The 18,214-nt window shown below is 36.2% G+C and overlaps 1 protein-coding gene across 1 annotated transcript in view; it reads left to right on the top strand.

Annotated features, from left to right (window-relative positions):
- Window positions 1-18,214, top strand: part of LOC122809314 (guanylate-binding protein 1-like) — a 459,719-nt gene that overhangs the window by 404,757 nt on the left and 36,748 nt on the right. The window lies entirely within an intron of this gene.

Genomic DNA, 18,214 nt, shown 5'->3' on the forward strand with positions numbered 1-18,214 from the left:
GTTGTGCAAGTTGAACTTTCCATAGACATTCAGATAGATCACTGTTGCAGTAGCCTAAACTATAAGAAACATATTTTGACAAAAGACTGGATGATTGGTCAGCTTCCATAGCTTTAAGGCACCTTCCCTATGCACCTCAACTGCAGTACAGCTCAAGGAGAGCAATATCAAACCAGTGATTAGGGTGTCAAAATATCAGAGCTTTCTTGTCTCAAAACAAGGGAGGCTAAATTCCAGCCAGCTAGGTATGTGCTAGCAGCCAAAAAGGCAGTAAACAAAAAATCCATAGCCTTGGCAGGAGAAAACTAAAGGAAGGAGGATGGAGGTAGGGTGTTTGGACTGTAACAGTGATCTCTTCAAATATCTACTGTTACAGTAAGTTGATTCACATCATTGTACTATGTCCATCATTAGATTACTGACGCTGTTGCAGTAGCCTAAGCTGTATGCGAAAACACCAGCACTTAGAAAGTAAGAGAAGAATGAAGAAGGAAAAGAGTCCTGGCGCCCCTGGAGAACAGTCCTAGTAAAGCCTATGCTAGATCTAGAGAAAGAAGCACGCTGTGGTGCCTGGTAAAAATGTGCACAGAACTGCAAGTTGCTGCATCGGGAATAATTATGGAGTTTGCCCCTATTCCAAAAAAAGTCTCAGAAAAGTGCAAAGTCCTTCAAGAATAAGCCCTGCCTCTGTCTGGACGTGTCTTATTATAGCGTGAATGAGAAAAAAGAAAGAGCATGAGAAAACCATTTGGAAATTGTCTGTTTTAACACTCATTGTCCCTTTTGCTTACCGTCAGTAGAAATACAGTTGATTAAAATCCTGAAGATTTTTGAATAGTCACTGTAGTATTTGAGTTGCCTTTTGACTTCCAGAATGTTAAGAAGCCTCTCACCCTTACTTTTTGATTCTGCAAAGAAAACAAGGGAGATTAATAGCCTGGTTTTATATAAATTCTCAAACCACTTTAAGCATAAGGAAAAAGGATTTTTTCTCAGATTTCTCCTGTCTCTGTGAAAGATGAAATAAGGCTGAATCCCCATAAGGACTTGTTAACTCAGATCAATTAGTACAACTGTTTTCCAAGATAACCACTTTAAATCACCCCCGTAAGCACATTCAAAGAAGAAAATTTCAGTTTTTCCAGAAGAAAAAAATAAGATCCCAAGCAGGAGACACTGGTCATCTAGGTGGACAGATATCTAAAACCTCTTTCAAAAGCTGTTTCACTTGAGGTAGGATAAAAATGTGGGATATCCATGGGCAGACAAGCAGAGATGACCAAAAGGTAAATCCTGAAAGAAGAGTCTGAACCTTAAAAGGGTCCAGATTCCTGGTTTGCCACCAACTAAAATATCTTTTCCATTTAGCCATAAAAGATTTTCTAGTAGAAGGTTTATTTTTCTATATTAATATCTGCTGCATGTCCTCAGAAAAAAAATGTGCCTAAAAGGAGTTAAAATTCCATCATCCAGGCAGAAAGTTTAAAAGGGTAAATGCAGGATAGAGAAAAGTATGGAAAAAGCAGCAGAAATATAAAACACCTCAGTATCCTAAAAACTTCAAAATGCTTTGCAGTCGCATTAAAAAACAAATAAGTTGAGACAAAAATATACTACTATAAAATTTTTTAGAATAATATTAAACACAACCCTAAAACATTTTAGACGTCCATTAAAGGAATCCTACATCCCAGCCAAAAATTCAGTCCAAAGCCCTCTCCAGATAATTCACTCAAAACTGCAATACAGTTTATCTCTTATTTTATAGATAGTATAGCATCTCTAACTATTGATTTCTCAACATCTAATCCCTTCCCTGCCCAACAGCCACATATTACTACATCCGTTTTCACCTGCAAACCTGTGCCTACATCCTATATAAAACTATTCTTAAACTTAAACAGTGCTCTTCTGCAGTTGTTGACCTTCCAAGTGAATACCTAAAAATAGCAGCCAACAGTATTGCCTATCCTGTTTCAATCCTTACGAATAGGTCTGTCCAGTAATCCCACATTCCCTCTCTCTGGAAAAAGTCACACATTATCTCTCTGCACAAAGGAGGAAATTCAACAGACATTAATAACCTTAGATCCATAGCAGTCTTATCTCCCCTAGTAAAATACTTGAGAAATATATTCAAAAACAATTGCTAGACTATCTCCGGCAGGAAGAACTCCTATCCCCTACACAACATGGCTTCTCTCCTTCCCACAGTACTAGCACAGCCCTTCTAAATTTTTAATTTCTCCAAGTCTTTTGGGTTTCTAATACCATGATGGGAATGGGCCCCATTCCTAAGTCAGAGTATGATTAAAGCTCATGAAATTAGTATTATTTCAATCTTTAAAACAGGAACTGCAACTGAACTGATAATCAGCAAACACCACCAAGCAGTAAACGGAGATGGTAAATCGTCACCAAGAGCCGAGGTTCACAAAGACTGCAGTCCGGTCCTTTTAGTTAAAACACTTTATTCAAATGAATTAACGCCTTACAGTCAACAACACCCACTGCGTTTTCGTCCACTTCCTTGACTTCCTCAGAAACAATTGACTAGCCAGTTGAGTTACATTTATATATCATCAATCATTAATCAATTTTACAATCAATCATGCTCATTTGTACATTTAAAGAACTAGAGACATCTTTACTACAAATCCATTGTAAAACACTAGATAAATAAATAAATGACTGTTAAGCTAATATGGAAGTAAAATATTTTAAAAGACTTTTAAAAAATCTATTAAAAAATTGTTAAAACATGCTAGTGAATGAACATCCATGAATATTATTCAGAATAAAAAGATTGTTGGAATAAAAAATAAATAAAAAATACATTTTATAAAGCATAACCATTTGTATGTACAACAGGAAAGGTCAATTCATTATATAAAATATAAAATATGATGTCAAAGTATCTGTTAAATAATGGGTTACGTATTATAAAATACTTATACATATAATTTTATTAAAAAGGAAGGAATATAAAAATGTATAAATATTAAAATTGATCGTAAAGAATGTGGACCTTGAAACATTAGATATCTCCTTACAGGTATGTATGGGTTTTTTAAAAAATATTGCTCTTGATTATGGGGACATCTGGTGGCCCATAATGGTAAATACATCTTATACCATTTTACAATTTGGCTGCTCTCAATTTTAACAAGGGCTTGATGGATATATGTTCATTGAGCCCTGGATATTTATCCGCACTTAAAGTTACTTGCCACCATAATTCCCTGTACTCGATTGTAGTCTCCCATGGTCCTCCTCGAATATCCTGCTTAATCTGTTCAATTACCATAAACTTAAACTTGTACTCCTTACATGTTTTGCTATGTTTATATAATGCATTACTTTCTTTCATGGTATTTATATCATATGTATGCTCGTAAATCCTTTTCCTTAGAGCTCTTTCAGATTTACCGACGTAGAAAGCACCACATTTTTCACAATATGCAAGGTAAACTATACCTTTAGTGTCACAATTAAGAAAATCTTTACTAATTATCTTTTTGTTCCTACTTGCAATATTGTGCCCTTCACCATTTGTTACATAGCAGCATTGGTTGCAGTGTCCACATTTATACGTACCCTTCTTATTCATTCTTTGGTTATTATTGCTTTTCTTACTTTCCAAAATGTTGCCAATATTTCTGGAGTTTCTGTAAATAATTTTCTTAGGAATGTTCCCTATACTCTCAATGTCTGTAAATGTTAGAAATTTGTCCCATTCTTTGAAAAAAATTTTACTGATGGTATTGTTGATGCCATTGTACTCCAAACTTAGAGCCTGGGAAAACTCTGTAGGGGCCACATTTTTTTGATTGTTATTTTTATTTTGGTTATTTTCATTAATCATTGTTTCCCCACCACAAGCACCTCTATTCTGGCCTTTATAGATATGTGCAAACCTATTTTTCCTTCCTTCTACCACTTCTTTGGTTATAAGTTGAACAAAATTATTAGGATAGCCTCTCTCTGTGAACATTTTGCCTAACAATTCACATTCAACTTCAAAATCCTTGTCTAAACTAGTCATTCGGCTACCTCGGACTAACTGCCCCTTTATGATATTCCTCTTGCAATGTTTTGGATGAGAACTTTGGAAATGTAGGAAGGAGTTGCAATAAGTTGGTTTTCTAAAGACCCTAGTTGCATATCCTCCTTCCCATTTGTATAATTCTACATCCAGATAAATCAAATTATTTGGGGAGCAATTGTGTGTGAAACTTAAAAAGCTGGTGGTACCATTAATATAGGTTAGAAAATCTTTTAGCCTCTCTCTTCCAGCAGTCCACAGGATCACTATATCGTCCAAATATCTCCTATATAAGATCCAACAACTTTTATATTCAGAATTGAGGACATATTTCTCTTCCCAATATGCCAGAATAAGGTTGGCATAGGTGGGGGCACAAGCGGCCCCCATAGCTACGCCCTTAACTTGCTGAAAGAATTCTCCTTTGAAAAATATATAATTGTTTTTCAGTATCAAATCCATAAGCCATAGACTGGCTAACTTATCATTTCTAGACAATCCTAAATAAGCAAAGACTATTTCTTCCAACATAACTTTGCCCTCTTCATAAGGGATAGAGGAAAATAAATCGACCACATCTATAGTCACAAACAATATATCATTCTGCCAATTACATGAGTTAAGATCCTTTAGCAAATCCCAGGAATCTCTTAAAATCTGTGGTCTTTCCATCCATAGCGCCTTTAACTTTAAATCTACATATTTTGCGAGAGTTTGTGTCTTGGACCCCTCTGCAGAAACTATTGGTCGAAGTGGAGGATCTTCCTTATCTTTGTGAATTTTCGGAATGCCGAAAATTGTAGGGATTCTAGGCTGGTCCACTTTCAAGAAATTGTAACTACTAGGGTTTATTAAACCTTCATGCAACATATCGTATAGTGCTGTGTCTATTCTATGATAGGCTATATTAATCTCGTTCTTGGAGACAATATCATATCTCTCTTTATCCCATAACAATGTGTATATTTTACTGTCATATAAAATATAATCCATGAGGATGATCCCTCCACCTTTATCAGGTTTCATGACTCTTACATCTTGTCTATTCCTTATTTCATACAACAATTCTTTTTCTCTTTTAGAAATGTTGGTGTGCCATGAATTCCCATCACTGTGCTTCCTGATTTCGCTTTCTACCACCCTCTCAAAATTCTTGATTTGCGGATGCAGGGGAGGGTTATATATGCTTTTCTTTTTTAACACTTCACCTCCGTCACTTTTGCTATGAGGCCACATAATTTTGAAGTTCACCTTCCTTAGAAATAATTTAATATCTAACAAACTCTTAGCAATGTCCCCCTTATGATTGGGAATGAATTTTAAGCCTTTCGAAAAAAGAGCAAAATGTTCCTTCTCCAACTTAATATTACTGAAGTTGTGGATACTGAAATTATTATAGGTGTGACATTTTTGATCTACTATAATACTGTCGGATTCACCAGGGAGGTCTGGGCAGGGGACTATTAAAATCTCCCTCTCCCCCTTCTTCCTCCCCTCCATTGAAAATTTCCATTGGACTGTCCTTGTTTGTTAAGCAATCTTTCAGATCTACGTAAGGGTGGGTATTCCTCATCATAGTCCCTTTCAACCACCCCAAAATGTTCATTATCCATGCCAAGCTCATTAACTTCGGACTCTTCATTATTTTCATTGAGTCTATTACCACCATTCCCATAATAACTATTAATATAACTCCGTGGCTTTGGATAACTGATATGTAAGTTGTATTCATGAATATCCCTTTCTAACTTTTTTATTTTCCTTTGAATGAGGTCATTACACCTATGGTCAATATTTTTTCTTAGGTCATAATACTTAGCCCTTTCTTCATGTAAACTAAACATCAAATCCTGTTTGATGTATTTATCCAACATCTCTATATCCTTCAGTATACATTCTTGTACTCTTACATTTTCCCTGATAATTAATTTGAGCACTTCAAGTCCACAATTATTAAAAATGTTCACTAAATCTTTATAGTAATCAGATTCATGTACAACATTATTGGGAAATTTAAAAACACGTAGGCCTTTCGGCACTATCTCTTTATCTAAGCACTCCTTCAAATACTCATTTTCAATTATTAAAGATCTATATTTAAACATTAAATTGCTTAGATTCTGTAACTTATACTTGTAGGACCCATCAAGCACATTAGTCCCATTGTTATTGCCGTTACTACGAAAAATCACAGCAGGTTTAGAACGCAACCAGTCAGTAGTATCTTGGGCTATGTTGGATGCCCCATCAACAAAAACAGTACCTGTTCCTTCCGCAAATTGTCCATAGCCATTTCCCTCATGTTCTCTATCTCGCCTTCCGGTATTATCCATATGTAACAACCGCGGTGTGGTAGAGGGGTTGAAGGATGTAGTTCCAAGGCTGCCGATCCCATCGAGACGATCAATAAGCTCACCCTGTTGTCTACCATCTTTACGAACATTTCCTTCATGGCTAGTATCCAAATTGTGGCTCCGTTGAGCGTTCTTTTCCACAAAGACCGAACAAAGTGGTGTGAGAATGTTGATTAGCTCGGTGAGCTGACCAATGAGTTTGCGCGTTTCACCAACTTCCTCGGAACCACGTAGCTCTGCGGTAGGCGAAGAATCCATCTCGCTCCTCCCAAACCACAAACGAACCAAAAAACAGGAACTGCAACTGAACTGATAATCAGCAAACACCACTAAGCAGTAAACGGAGATGGTAAATCGTCACCAAGAGCCGAGGTTCACAAAGACTGCAGTCCGGTCCTTTTAGTTAAAACACTTGGATCTTATATAGGAGATATTTGGACGATATAGTGATCCTGTGGACTGCTGGAAGAGAGAGGCTAAAAGATTTTCTAACCTATATTAATGGTACCACCAGCTTTTTAAGTTTCACACACAATTGCTCCCCAAATAATTTGATTTATCTGGATGTAGAATTATACAAATGGGAAGGAGGATATGCAACTAGGGTCTTTAGAAAACCAACTTATTGCAACTCCTTCCTACATTTCCAAAGTTCTCATCCAAAACATTGCAAGAGGAATATCATAAAGGGGCAGTTAGTCAGAGGTAGCCGAATGACTAGTTTAGACAAGGATTTTGAAGTTGAATGTGAATTGTTAGGCAAAATGTTCACAGAGAGAGGCTATCCTAATAATTTTGTTCAACTTATAACCAAAGAAGTGGTAGAAGGAAGGAAAAATAGGTTTGCACCTATCTATAAAGGCCAGAATAGAGGTGCTTGTGGTGGGGAAACAATGATTAATGAAAATAACCAAAATAAAAATAACAATCAAAAAAATGTGGCCCCTACAGAGTTTTCCCAGGCTCTAAGTTTGGAGTACAATGGCATCAACAATACCATCAGTAAAAATTTTTTCAAAGAATGGGACAAATTTCTAACATTTACAGACATTGAGAGTATAGGGAACATTCCTAAGAAAATTATTTACAGAAACTCCAGAAATATTGGCAACATTTTGGAAAGTAAGAAAAGCAATAATAACCAAAGAATGAATAAGAAGGGTACGTATAAATGTGGACACTGCAACCAATGCTGCTATGTAACAAATGGTGAAGGGCACAATATTGCAAGTAGGAACAAAAAGATAATTAGTAAAGATTTTTTTAATTGTGACACTAAAGGTATAGTTTACCTTGCATATTGTGAAAAATGTGGTGCTTTCTACGTCGGTAAATCTGAAAGAGCTCTAAGGAAAAGGATTTACGAGCATACATATGATATAAATACCATGAAAGAAAGTAATGCATTATATAAACATAGCAAAACATGTAAGGAGTACAAGTTTAAGTTTATGGTAATTGAACAGATTAAGCAGGATATTCGAGGAGGACCATGGGAGACTACAATCGAGTACAGGGAATTATGGTGGCAAGTAACTTTAAGTGCGGATAAATATCCAGGGCTCAATGAACATATATCCATCAAGCCCTTGTTAAAATTGAGAGCAGCCAAATTGTAAAATGGTATAAGATGTATTTACCATTATGGGCCACCAGAGGTCCCCATAATAAAGAGCAATATTTTTTAAAAAAACCCATACATACCTGTAAGGAGATATCTAATGTTTCAAGGTCCACATTCTTTACGATCAATTTTAATATTTATACATTTTTATATTCCTTCCTTTTTAATAAAATTATATGTATAAGTATTTTATAATACGTAACCCATTATTTAACAGATACTTTGACATCATATTTTATATTTTATATAATGAATTGACCTTTCCTGTTGTACATACAAATGGTTATGCTTCATAAAATGTATTTTTTATTCATTTTTTATTCCAACAATCTTTTTATTCTGAATAATATTCATGGATGTTCATTCACTAACATGTTTTAACAATTTTTTAATAGATTTTTTAATAGTCTTTTAAAATATTTTACCTCCATATTAGCTTAACAGTCATTTATTTATTTATCTAGTGTTTTACAATGGATTTGTAGTAAAGATGTCTCTAGTTCTTTAAATGTACAAATGAGCATGATTGATTGTAAAATTGATTGATGATTGATGATATATAAATGTAACTCAACTGGCTAGTCAATTGTTTCTGAGGAAGTCAAGGAAGTGGACGAAAACGCAGTGGGTGTTGTTGACTGTAAGGCGTTAATTCATTTGAATAAAGTGTTTTAACTAAAAGGACCGGACTGCAGTCTTTGTGAACCTCGGCTCTTGGTGACGATTTACCATCTCCGTTTACTGCTTGGTGGTGTTTATTATTTCAATCTTTGATGTCAGCCAAAAGTGCTCTTCAGAGCACCCGGAATGTGCCCAGTAATGACGACTTCTGCAATTCATATGGATTTACATGGATTGGTAACATATCTAAATATGATTGTAGATTCTTTTTTATAAGACCCGTTGCTCCTACTACTATTGGAACTGTCTGGGTATCTTTCTTCCACATGGCTTTAGTTTCTGTCTGCAGATCCTGATATTTTATGACTTTATGTCTCTGTATGCAAGACACTGTAGTCACTGGGTGTGGCAATTTCATTGTCTTCTTTTCTTGAACCACTATATCCGGTTTTCTAGCATCTGTCTTTTGAACTGTTGGTAATGATGGTCCCATGTGATATAAACGTCATCATTTTCTATGATGCTTTGTGCTTTGTGGCTCATGTTTCCAGTGTTTTTCAGCCACTTCAATACCATGTTTGCACAATCCCCAGTGCAACAATCTTGCCACATTATTATGCCTCTCAGTATACAGTCCTTCTGCCATTAGTACGTCGCAGCCTGCAACAAGGTGTGCAATTGTTATCAATTTGGTTTTACAAAACCTACATTTGTCTGTTTCTCCCACATGTCAGTGGACTTTGTAAACCAATGTGTACATAGCCCACTATCTTGGGCTGCCAATATTAACCTTTCATCTCTTGGTTTGAATTTGTCTTTTCTTAACCATTCCTGCGTTCATTCCTGATCAACATGAGGTTCTTCCAGAAGTTTTCTATACTTGCAACCATATGCTTTTTCCACTTTTCTTACCTTCTCATCTGGTCCTTCACCTTATATTCTTTCTTTTGTTTTTTGGCACATTCAGTTGCTGCCTGATTTTTATCCACTTCTGGTTTGATTTCCATTCCTGCTTGCTGCCGATATGCTTCTGCTAAATTAAGTAGAGAAGTTATCTTAGATTTATTCTCCTCATGTTTCAAAACCTTTACTATGTTTGGGTCTTGTGAGGTCAGCAGATGTGTGGAGTCCCACAATTGCAGATGTATACATGTAATCAATTTCAAGGAGGCCCATCCCTTCTTTGGAAAAAGGAATATATAATCTTGGTATGCACTGATTTTTATAAATCATTTGGTGAGCATGAAGCATCCTTCTTATTCTCCTGTCCAACCTATCCAACACTTTTTCGGGCCACCCAACCTGATTCCTAACGTTGCAGTTTTCCTGCTTTAAAGGTTGCTTTTGCACATTTATCAAGTCCAAATGATATTCTTATATCATCTGAAAAAGTTTGAAAACTTGCAGTTGTGCTTTCAGTTCCTCACCTGATGAGCTATACAGTTTTAAATCATCGACAAAGAGAAGATGAGAGGCCTTTACACTTTGTTGTTTTCTAGGAACCAAATTATAGCCATGTCCTAAACTGTTAAGTAGACCGCTTAATGGGTTAAGGGCAAGACAGAATAGCAGCAGTGACAAAGTCACCCTGGAATATCCCCCTTTGAATTTTTATCCCTGGGATAATAATTTGTCCTTTATCATGGCTTAATTGCAAAGTGGTCTGTCACTGTTTCATGGTCAGTGTAATGTAGTCGATCAGTGTGGGGTGTATCTTATACATTTTTAAGCACTCTTTTATCCATGACTGTGGGATACTATCAAATGCTTTTTTGTAGTCAATCCATGCCATACTTAGATTCTTCCCCTTTTTACAGTTTTCCACTATGACTTTATTTAACAACAAATGATCCTTTGTTCCATATGACTTTCTTTTATTGTCCTTTTGTTCTACTGCCATAATTGAGTTTTCTTCTAATTGGCTATAAACTCTGTCAGCATCAATTCCAGTGTATAGTTTATACGTCGTCAGAAGGCAAGTTATTGGTCTATAATTTTTAGGGTAGCTTGCAGGTTCACTCTTAAGTAGGAGCATTATTTTTCCTGTTGTTAACCAGATTGGTGTCTGTCCGGGGTGTGCATATAAACAGTTCTTACTCATGGCTAAGTCTTCGTGCAAAGATGTTAATACTTTCAACCAAAAATTAGGTACTGCATCTGGGCCTGGGGTTTTCCAATTAGAGGCTTTTCTTAACTTTGTTTCAAGCTATCTGGCTGTTACTTCATCCCATTTCATATCCACTATCTTTGAACCTCTTATTCTTTCTTTAACTTCTATCCATTTAGCATATTTGTTATGCTCCACAGGATCTTCATAGATACTTCTCCAAAATGTATCCATTTCTTCTTTTTTTGGCAGTCTCAGTTCCTTTTATCTTATTTCCCAATTTTCTATAAATCTTTTTGGATCATCAATAAATTGCTTATTTTGTACTTTTCTTTATATTTATTTTCATATCTTCTAAGTCTTTCCTCATGTGCTGAAATTTTTAGTTTATTTTCAATAGTGCATTATAGATCCTGGCCTTTTCTAATACTGTGCATTGCTTTTATCACGTCTATTCTTCTATGTATTTTTGTTATCTGTTCCCTCTTCTATAATTTTCTAACAATGACACTTCTTGTCTTAACTGCTTTATAGTTTTCTCTGTTCGATATTTCCATGATGGTATTCGATTTCTTCCCTTCCTCTCCCTCACGACCCAGTGTTCTTGTGGTAGAACTTTATCAGTTATTAACTTAACTGCACAGTAATATATCCGGTTTACTTCTGTTATATCATACGGGACTCTGTGAACAGTCCTAATTAGTGTGTTCATTTGTTTTATCAAAGTTCTGACTTTTTGGGGTTTTATTAACCTTCTGCAGTCTATTTCTTTCATTGATCTTGATATATCTGTCTGTGTCTATTAAATCCAGCAACTCTTCTCTTAGCTCATTTTCTTCCAAACTAAGGGCACATCCCTTGTTTTCCAATTCCTGCGGGTATTCTGTAAAAGATTCTATAGCACCTTCCTATGACACATTCTCTTCAACTTCATCCCATGCCATCCGTTACTCTATCATATGGGAACTTACTGGCCTATCACTCCATCAGAGTTTCCACAGTTTACTGTTCCTTCCCTTGCTGTCTAGCTTCACGTGAATGTTTAAACCGGTTTCCTGTGGAATTCTCCAAATTATCTTCATATGGCACCTGACCAATTGCTTCCTGTTCCACTGACTTCCCCTTAATTTGGATATCCATTAATCTATCCTGTTGTGGTGCTTTCTGAATTAGATTGTTTTACACTGAATCCTTCACTTTGCAGGTACTCCATGACCTCAGTTTCTGTTTATTTAACTTCTCCATTATTAATCTCCTTTTCTACTTTTCCTCTTTGTCTTCTTATTTTTTGTATTGTAAAGTTGTCCATGTCTGTATTCTTTTGCCTGTATTTCTCTTCGAATATCTTTGGGGCTGCCTTCTTCACATTGATTAATTTGGCTTTCTCCTTTGCATAAATGTTGCACCATATCAAATCTCTCTTTCTTTTTCATGTCCATATTTCTTTTTTATACTTTTCAAATATCTCTTGGTTTTGTTGTTTATTTTTTGCACTTCCTCAGATGCTTCTTTTTCCAAATAGGTCAAGGTTTCTTGATCTATATCATGTTTTTCACAAATCTGATTTATCAATGAACATAAATTTTCATTTGAAGCTTCTGACAGTTTTTCTTCTGGAACTATTTTTCTTTCCTCTAATTTCTCTCTTAATTGTTTTGTATATCTTGTGCCTGGAAATTCTGGGCTTTTTGCATAATAGTAACAATCCATAATTTCTTTCTTATCCTCAATAGTCCACTTTATTGTCTTTATGGCTCTTCTTTGGCCTATCACTTTTTGTGATTTTTGTGGAATGCTACTTCTTTTTACAACAGGGGGACCATCCTACCCCTGGGCCTAGCCTGGCCCCATTGTAGGAATGTTTCCATATTTTGAGGATTCTATACTGCCATCTTTTCTATTCCTGACACCAGTGTGCCTACCAGGATTGGGCACTTTTTTATCCTGGGTCTTGTGCACCCAGCTATTTGTTTTTTAGTTTTTAACCTATTTCTGCCCATGATATATGCTATGTAAGTACAGTCTATATATCAGTGTCTCCTTGGTGAGATTTTGTATAAACAGGGTCTGCCTCGTGAAGGTAGTCACCGAGGATGAATTCAATTTTAGCACTACTTCTCTCTCCTTTGCTTGCTGACTTTTCATCTCTCTATTCGGACCCTCATTCAGTCATTTGGGACCTTTGGACCCTTTCCAACCTATATAGATATGTCAGTAAAGATAGAGATAATGGCAGACTAGTCTCTTCCTTATTTCTAGACTTGTCTAAAGCGTTTGACACAGTTTATCACAGCAAACTCCTACTTTAGTTGTTATTACTGGGTTTCTCTCAGCCCACCCTTCTGTGGTACAAAAGCTACCTGACCAGTTGGTATCAGTCAATAAAAGGGCACGCCATACTTTCTCCTTACCTCTTTCACCACCGGTGTACCAAAAGGCTCTATCCTTGGTCCTTTCCTTTTTAACATTTTCACTAACACCCTCTGTTCTTCCACACAACAAGCTACCGTAATACAATATACAAATGACTACACTGTCATTTGCACATTTGACAACATGGTACACCTTCAGAAAATTACTCAGGAAGCTTTAACAGACACTGAAACATAGCTTCATAAATCGCAACTCATGCTCAACCCAAAAAAGACCAAACTACTACTCCCCCACCAATCCCTCTCTCATGAAAAAACTAAATTTAAATTCCTCTCTCTTGATAATACAACCATTTAAGTCACTTCTCATAGCAAACTATTAGGGGTGATATTGAATGATAATCTTACATTCGACCTGCATATACAAAATTACATAAGAAAAACTAGGGATGCTTTTCAGAGCCAAAAACTTTTCTCACTACACAACTAAAACTACACTTGCCAATAATCTCCTCCCCACTTTTTATGGCGTTCCCATTCCTTCTAATCTCCAGGCTTCACAGAAATTAAAACTTGAACAATGCTATAAAAAAGTTGTTAAATTTGCAGCACATGCCCCTTTCAGAACCCACCACTGTATAGAACCAAAATGCCTAAATTGGTTAGAACTGCCAAGTAAACTGACATGTACACAACGTCTTACCACCTATAAAATTATCCAGCATTCATCTGCCTGTCCAGCACTAAAAAACATTCTGCAGAACTATGTTCCCAGTCGGTCATTGCAATCCAGTGACCAAAAGTTCCTGTCTGTCTACAAACCTAGAAAATATGCTGGGCATTGTCTATACTTGTACAAGGTTGTTAATGCCTAGAACTTCTTACCTGTAATCCAGCAGGTCTCTACCTTCCCTCCCATCTTTCAAAACCACTCTGAAAGGATTCCTTGCTAAAATCGGATTCTGTTCTTGCAAAAAATAGGATAAACCTAAATGTGAACAAGTACCTTTTCATTCCTTATACCTCCTTGCTCTCCGTTTTTCACTTGCTTCCTTACTGCTATCTAAATTCTCTTCCCTGAATTCTTCTCTAAATATACCATAAGACTGTTTTTCCCTCACTTCATATTGCAATTCTTTTGTGTTAGACTAACTTACCATTAATTTCTCTGCAGTCTAAAATTTCTCTGATATCAAATGATTGTCATATACCTTGTATCAATTCTTAACCAATGTTTTTATATTATTTTTAATTTGTTATAATATTTAAACTGCAGACGTTTTTATTTTATTTTTGAAGATTGTATAATTATTGTTCTTAAAATGTTTTATAGTTATTTGAAACTTTTCTCCCCAGGCCTCCACTGAAAATGGGCTTATACCCAGTCAGACTTTCCAAGTAATCAAATGTCAGTAAATAAATATGTTTGGCCAAAGGAATCATTAGAATTGAAGAGGCCATGAAATCTGGAATTCCAAGGAATTCCCTGGTTGATGCCAGAGTCTTACTGGAAAATGTCAGAAACTGTTCCTTGTAAAATTCCACTTTGCCTTGTGGAAGAAAACTCATCATGAGGGTTATATCTAAGGGGGTTGGGAGTGTGGCCTAATGCCTCAGGTGTTTGCCTTACAAACACAAGGTGCGGGGTTTGAGTCTCACAAGGGATAATTGGCTAGGCTTAAAATGGCTCACAAGGGTAGTTAGCCTAGTACTAATCTATGAACCTATGCTAGGAACACTATTTTGTGAGATGGACTTAGAGGGGACTTCTCTAGGTTCACCTGAAATCCTAGACCATGAAAAATGTTTCATACCCAAGCAAGAGATTCCTGACAACTTGTGGAAGAGTCTGCAAATATAAGGCAGTTGCCAAACTATGGAAAATGTGAATGTCCTGTAATCTGCAGTGGGCTATTATAAGAGTAAGGCACATTGTAAATATTCTTGAAACCCTGTACAATTCAAAGGGTAAAACAGAGAACTGAAAATATAAACTTGAGACAGAAAATCTTTAAAAGGTCTGAAATCCTTAAGAATTGAAATACAAAGATAAGCATCTTTTAAATCCAGAGGTGCAAGAAAGCTGAAATAAGGAATGAGATGTAACAGAGACTACATTTTGAATTTCGGGATCTTGATGTGAAGGTTTAGAAAGAAAAGGTCTAATACCGGTCTTCATGTTCACTCTTTCTTTGGCTGAAAAAACATTCTTGTATAAATACCTTTCCCTGTTTTGATCTGGAGTAATAGTTTCTGTAATCCCCTGAGACAGCATTTGGTCTAGGACAGAAGGAAACAGGAATATTTGATTGCATTGATGGAGAGGGATCATTTGGAAAGGAGGTAGAACTGCCAGCTGTAACCTTTTTGAATAATTCTCAGAACCCAAGTATCTGAAGTTGTCTGGTGCAACAGACAGCGATGAAGACCTAAACTTTGGGAAAGCTTTACTTGGTTGCCAGGGTGGGGAGGTGGAAAAACAACATGGGCCAATATGCTTTTTTAGATTCTTTGTTTTTTGGTAGAAAAAAAAACTTATGTACTTATTTATTATTTTTATTTTATTTTATTACCATAACATTTACCATAAATATATTTACTTACCATAACAATAGATCCATGTTGTCCTGCTTTCATCTGTTTCAACCTTTGGGACTCTGATCCGATTTGGATCTGGCCTCAGCACCTTCAAGCCTTTGGATCCAGGGTTCTCACTCATCCCCTACCAAGAATTACCTTGCCAATGTTAGATTACCTCAGATCAAGTTTGCCTCATGTAAGAATATACTTAATTAGTAATAAAATACAGATAGACAAAAATAATTCAATGGGAATGAAAGGTGAAGAACACCAAATAAAGAATATACTTAATTAGTAATAAATTACTGATAGACAAAACACCAAATGGGCAGGATGCTAACTAATCTGTTGAGGTTAGAGACAGGTAGAGTTCCATAGGTGCTAACTCATTCTTCTAGGAACTTTAGGGATAATTTGAAAGGGGGTTGGTGGGAGGGAAGTTGAACCAGGCGAAAATAGAACAACATGCCTCTATCATTATGGCAAGTACATAACTTTCATATCTGATGTTGTCCATTTTTGTCCAAGTCCACCTTTGGGAGAGGAGCACTAATTACGTTATTTCCTGAGTGGACTTATGGAAGGATATTCCTGAGATCAGCAGAGCCGAAGGAGGAACAACCTCTGGACTGTACATTCAGTTTATAGTGACACACAAACGTGTGTGCTGTATTCCATGTAGCAGCTGCACAAGTCTCATCAATCGAAAAATGGTGTTGAAAAACTGGTGAAGTTGCCACAGCTCTTGTTGAATGAGATTTTTTTAGAGAATTTTAGACCCAGTTTTTCATAAACAAAGGATATACAGCTTGATAGCCATCTTGAAAGAGTGATCTTGGAAACTCCTCGCCCCAGCTTAGATTTACAGACTGCAATGAATAATTGGCCTGACTTCCTGAAGTTCTTGGTTCTATGTAAATGAAATCTTGTGTATGAACTTTAAGTAAGCATAGAGCATATTCTTCTTTGTTAGAGTATCTTGGAAAGTATACAGACAAATTGATGGTCTGATGTATTTTGGAATCGGATGCCACCTTAGGAATGAAAGATGGATTTAATTCTAGAAAAACACTATCCTTATGAAAAAAAACAAGTAAGGTAGCTTACATGAAAGAGCTTGAAGTTCTAAAATCTTCTTAACAAAAGTAATTGCCACTATGAAGATAATTTTCCATGTCAAAATGTAATATCCACTGAATCTGCTGGTTCAGAGGGGCTTGTGTGATAGCATGAAGCATCATCATGATGTCCCATGGAAGGACATGATCTCGAACTAGAGGGCAAAGAAGAAAATTCTCTTTAGAAAAACCTTTAACAAAGCTATAGGAGTCTCGTTATGGCCTGGCTAAAAATTGGAAATGGTTGCCAGTTGAACTTTGGTTGATGAAAAACTTGAACCTTTTTGAAATAGTTCAGACATTAATTTTAGAATAGAGGAAAGGGAGTTTAGAAAGGTTTCAAACCTGTCCCCATAGCCCAAAAAAGAAAATATTTTTCCATTTGCTTTGATACACTCTTCTGGTGCTAGATTTTGTAAAGTAGAAGCAATATGAACATTTTCTGTAAACGTGACATCCCTGGTCATTGTTAGAACTGGAGTAACCAAGCAGTTAATTTCAGGGAGTTTAGGTCTGGATGAGGGTGAACTGAACAATTGAAACCTGGAGGCAGTTGTAGATCAGAGCATCCCTCGGTGGTTGACTCTGTAGAGGTATTAAGGTAAAGTTTCCGCTGCACTTGTTGTTTAGGCAGGAGGCATTTTTGGCACCAGACCCACTTAGGCTGTGGGTTATCTTTTTCTTTCTCCTTTAGGGTTGAGGAAACTGGAGAAACCACTGAGGGCACTGAACTAGATGGAAGAAGCCCCTTTAGAATTAGGTTGTCTCTTATGCTCTGAAGAAGTTTATGGCCAAAAGAAGCACAAGCTCCATATTGAATCCAAGTGTGCCACTCTCAAACAATATACACTCATTGAATGGGGGGCCTGTGGATGGAATTTCTCACCACACTTTTCAAAACTTTTACCCAACATTTTTAGAACGATTGATTAAGCAACAATACAAAAAAAAACTAATAGTAAATTCAGGAAATTTACTTATCACAGAAAATACACTAGACTAAAAATATCTATAAAACTGTAAAGAACTTCAGTGACTGTAATAACTATAATTTATATATATATATATATATATATATATATATATATATATTTGAGAAGAAGAGAAAAAATAACAGAAGAAAAAAATGGAATACTGTAGATATTAAAGATAAATTGAAAATCATGTATCCAGCAAGACCTCAGAGCCTCTGTGACCATTCAGTTGTAGTGGCAAATGAACTCTTGAGGTAATTTAACAGTGGCAAGGGAATTATGGGTATGGTAGGCGTCAGATCCATGGATCCAAAGGTATGAAGTTGCCAAGGCCTGATCCAAATCGGATCTGAGTCCCAAAGGTTGAATGAGAAGAAAACTGTACAATATCAGATCCCTGACTTCCTTTTTAACATCTG

Source organism: Protopterus annectens, chromosome 8.part0 (genome assembly GCF_019279795.1).
Source record: "Protopterus annectens isolate FY-2018-M chromosome 8.part0, PAN1.0, whole genome shotgun sequence".
NCBI classification, from domain to species: domain Eukaryota; kingdom Metazoa; phylum Chordata; order Ceratodontiformes; family Protopteridae; genus Protopterus; species Protopterus annectens.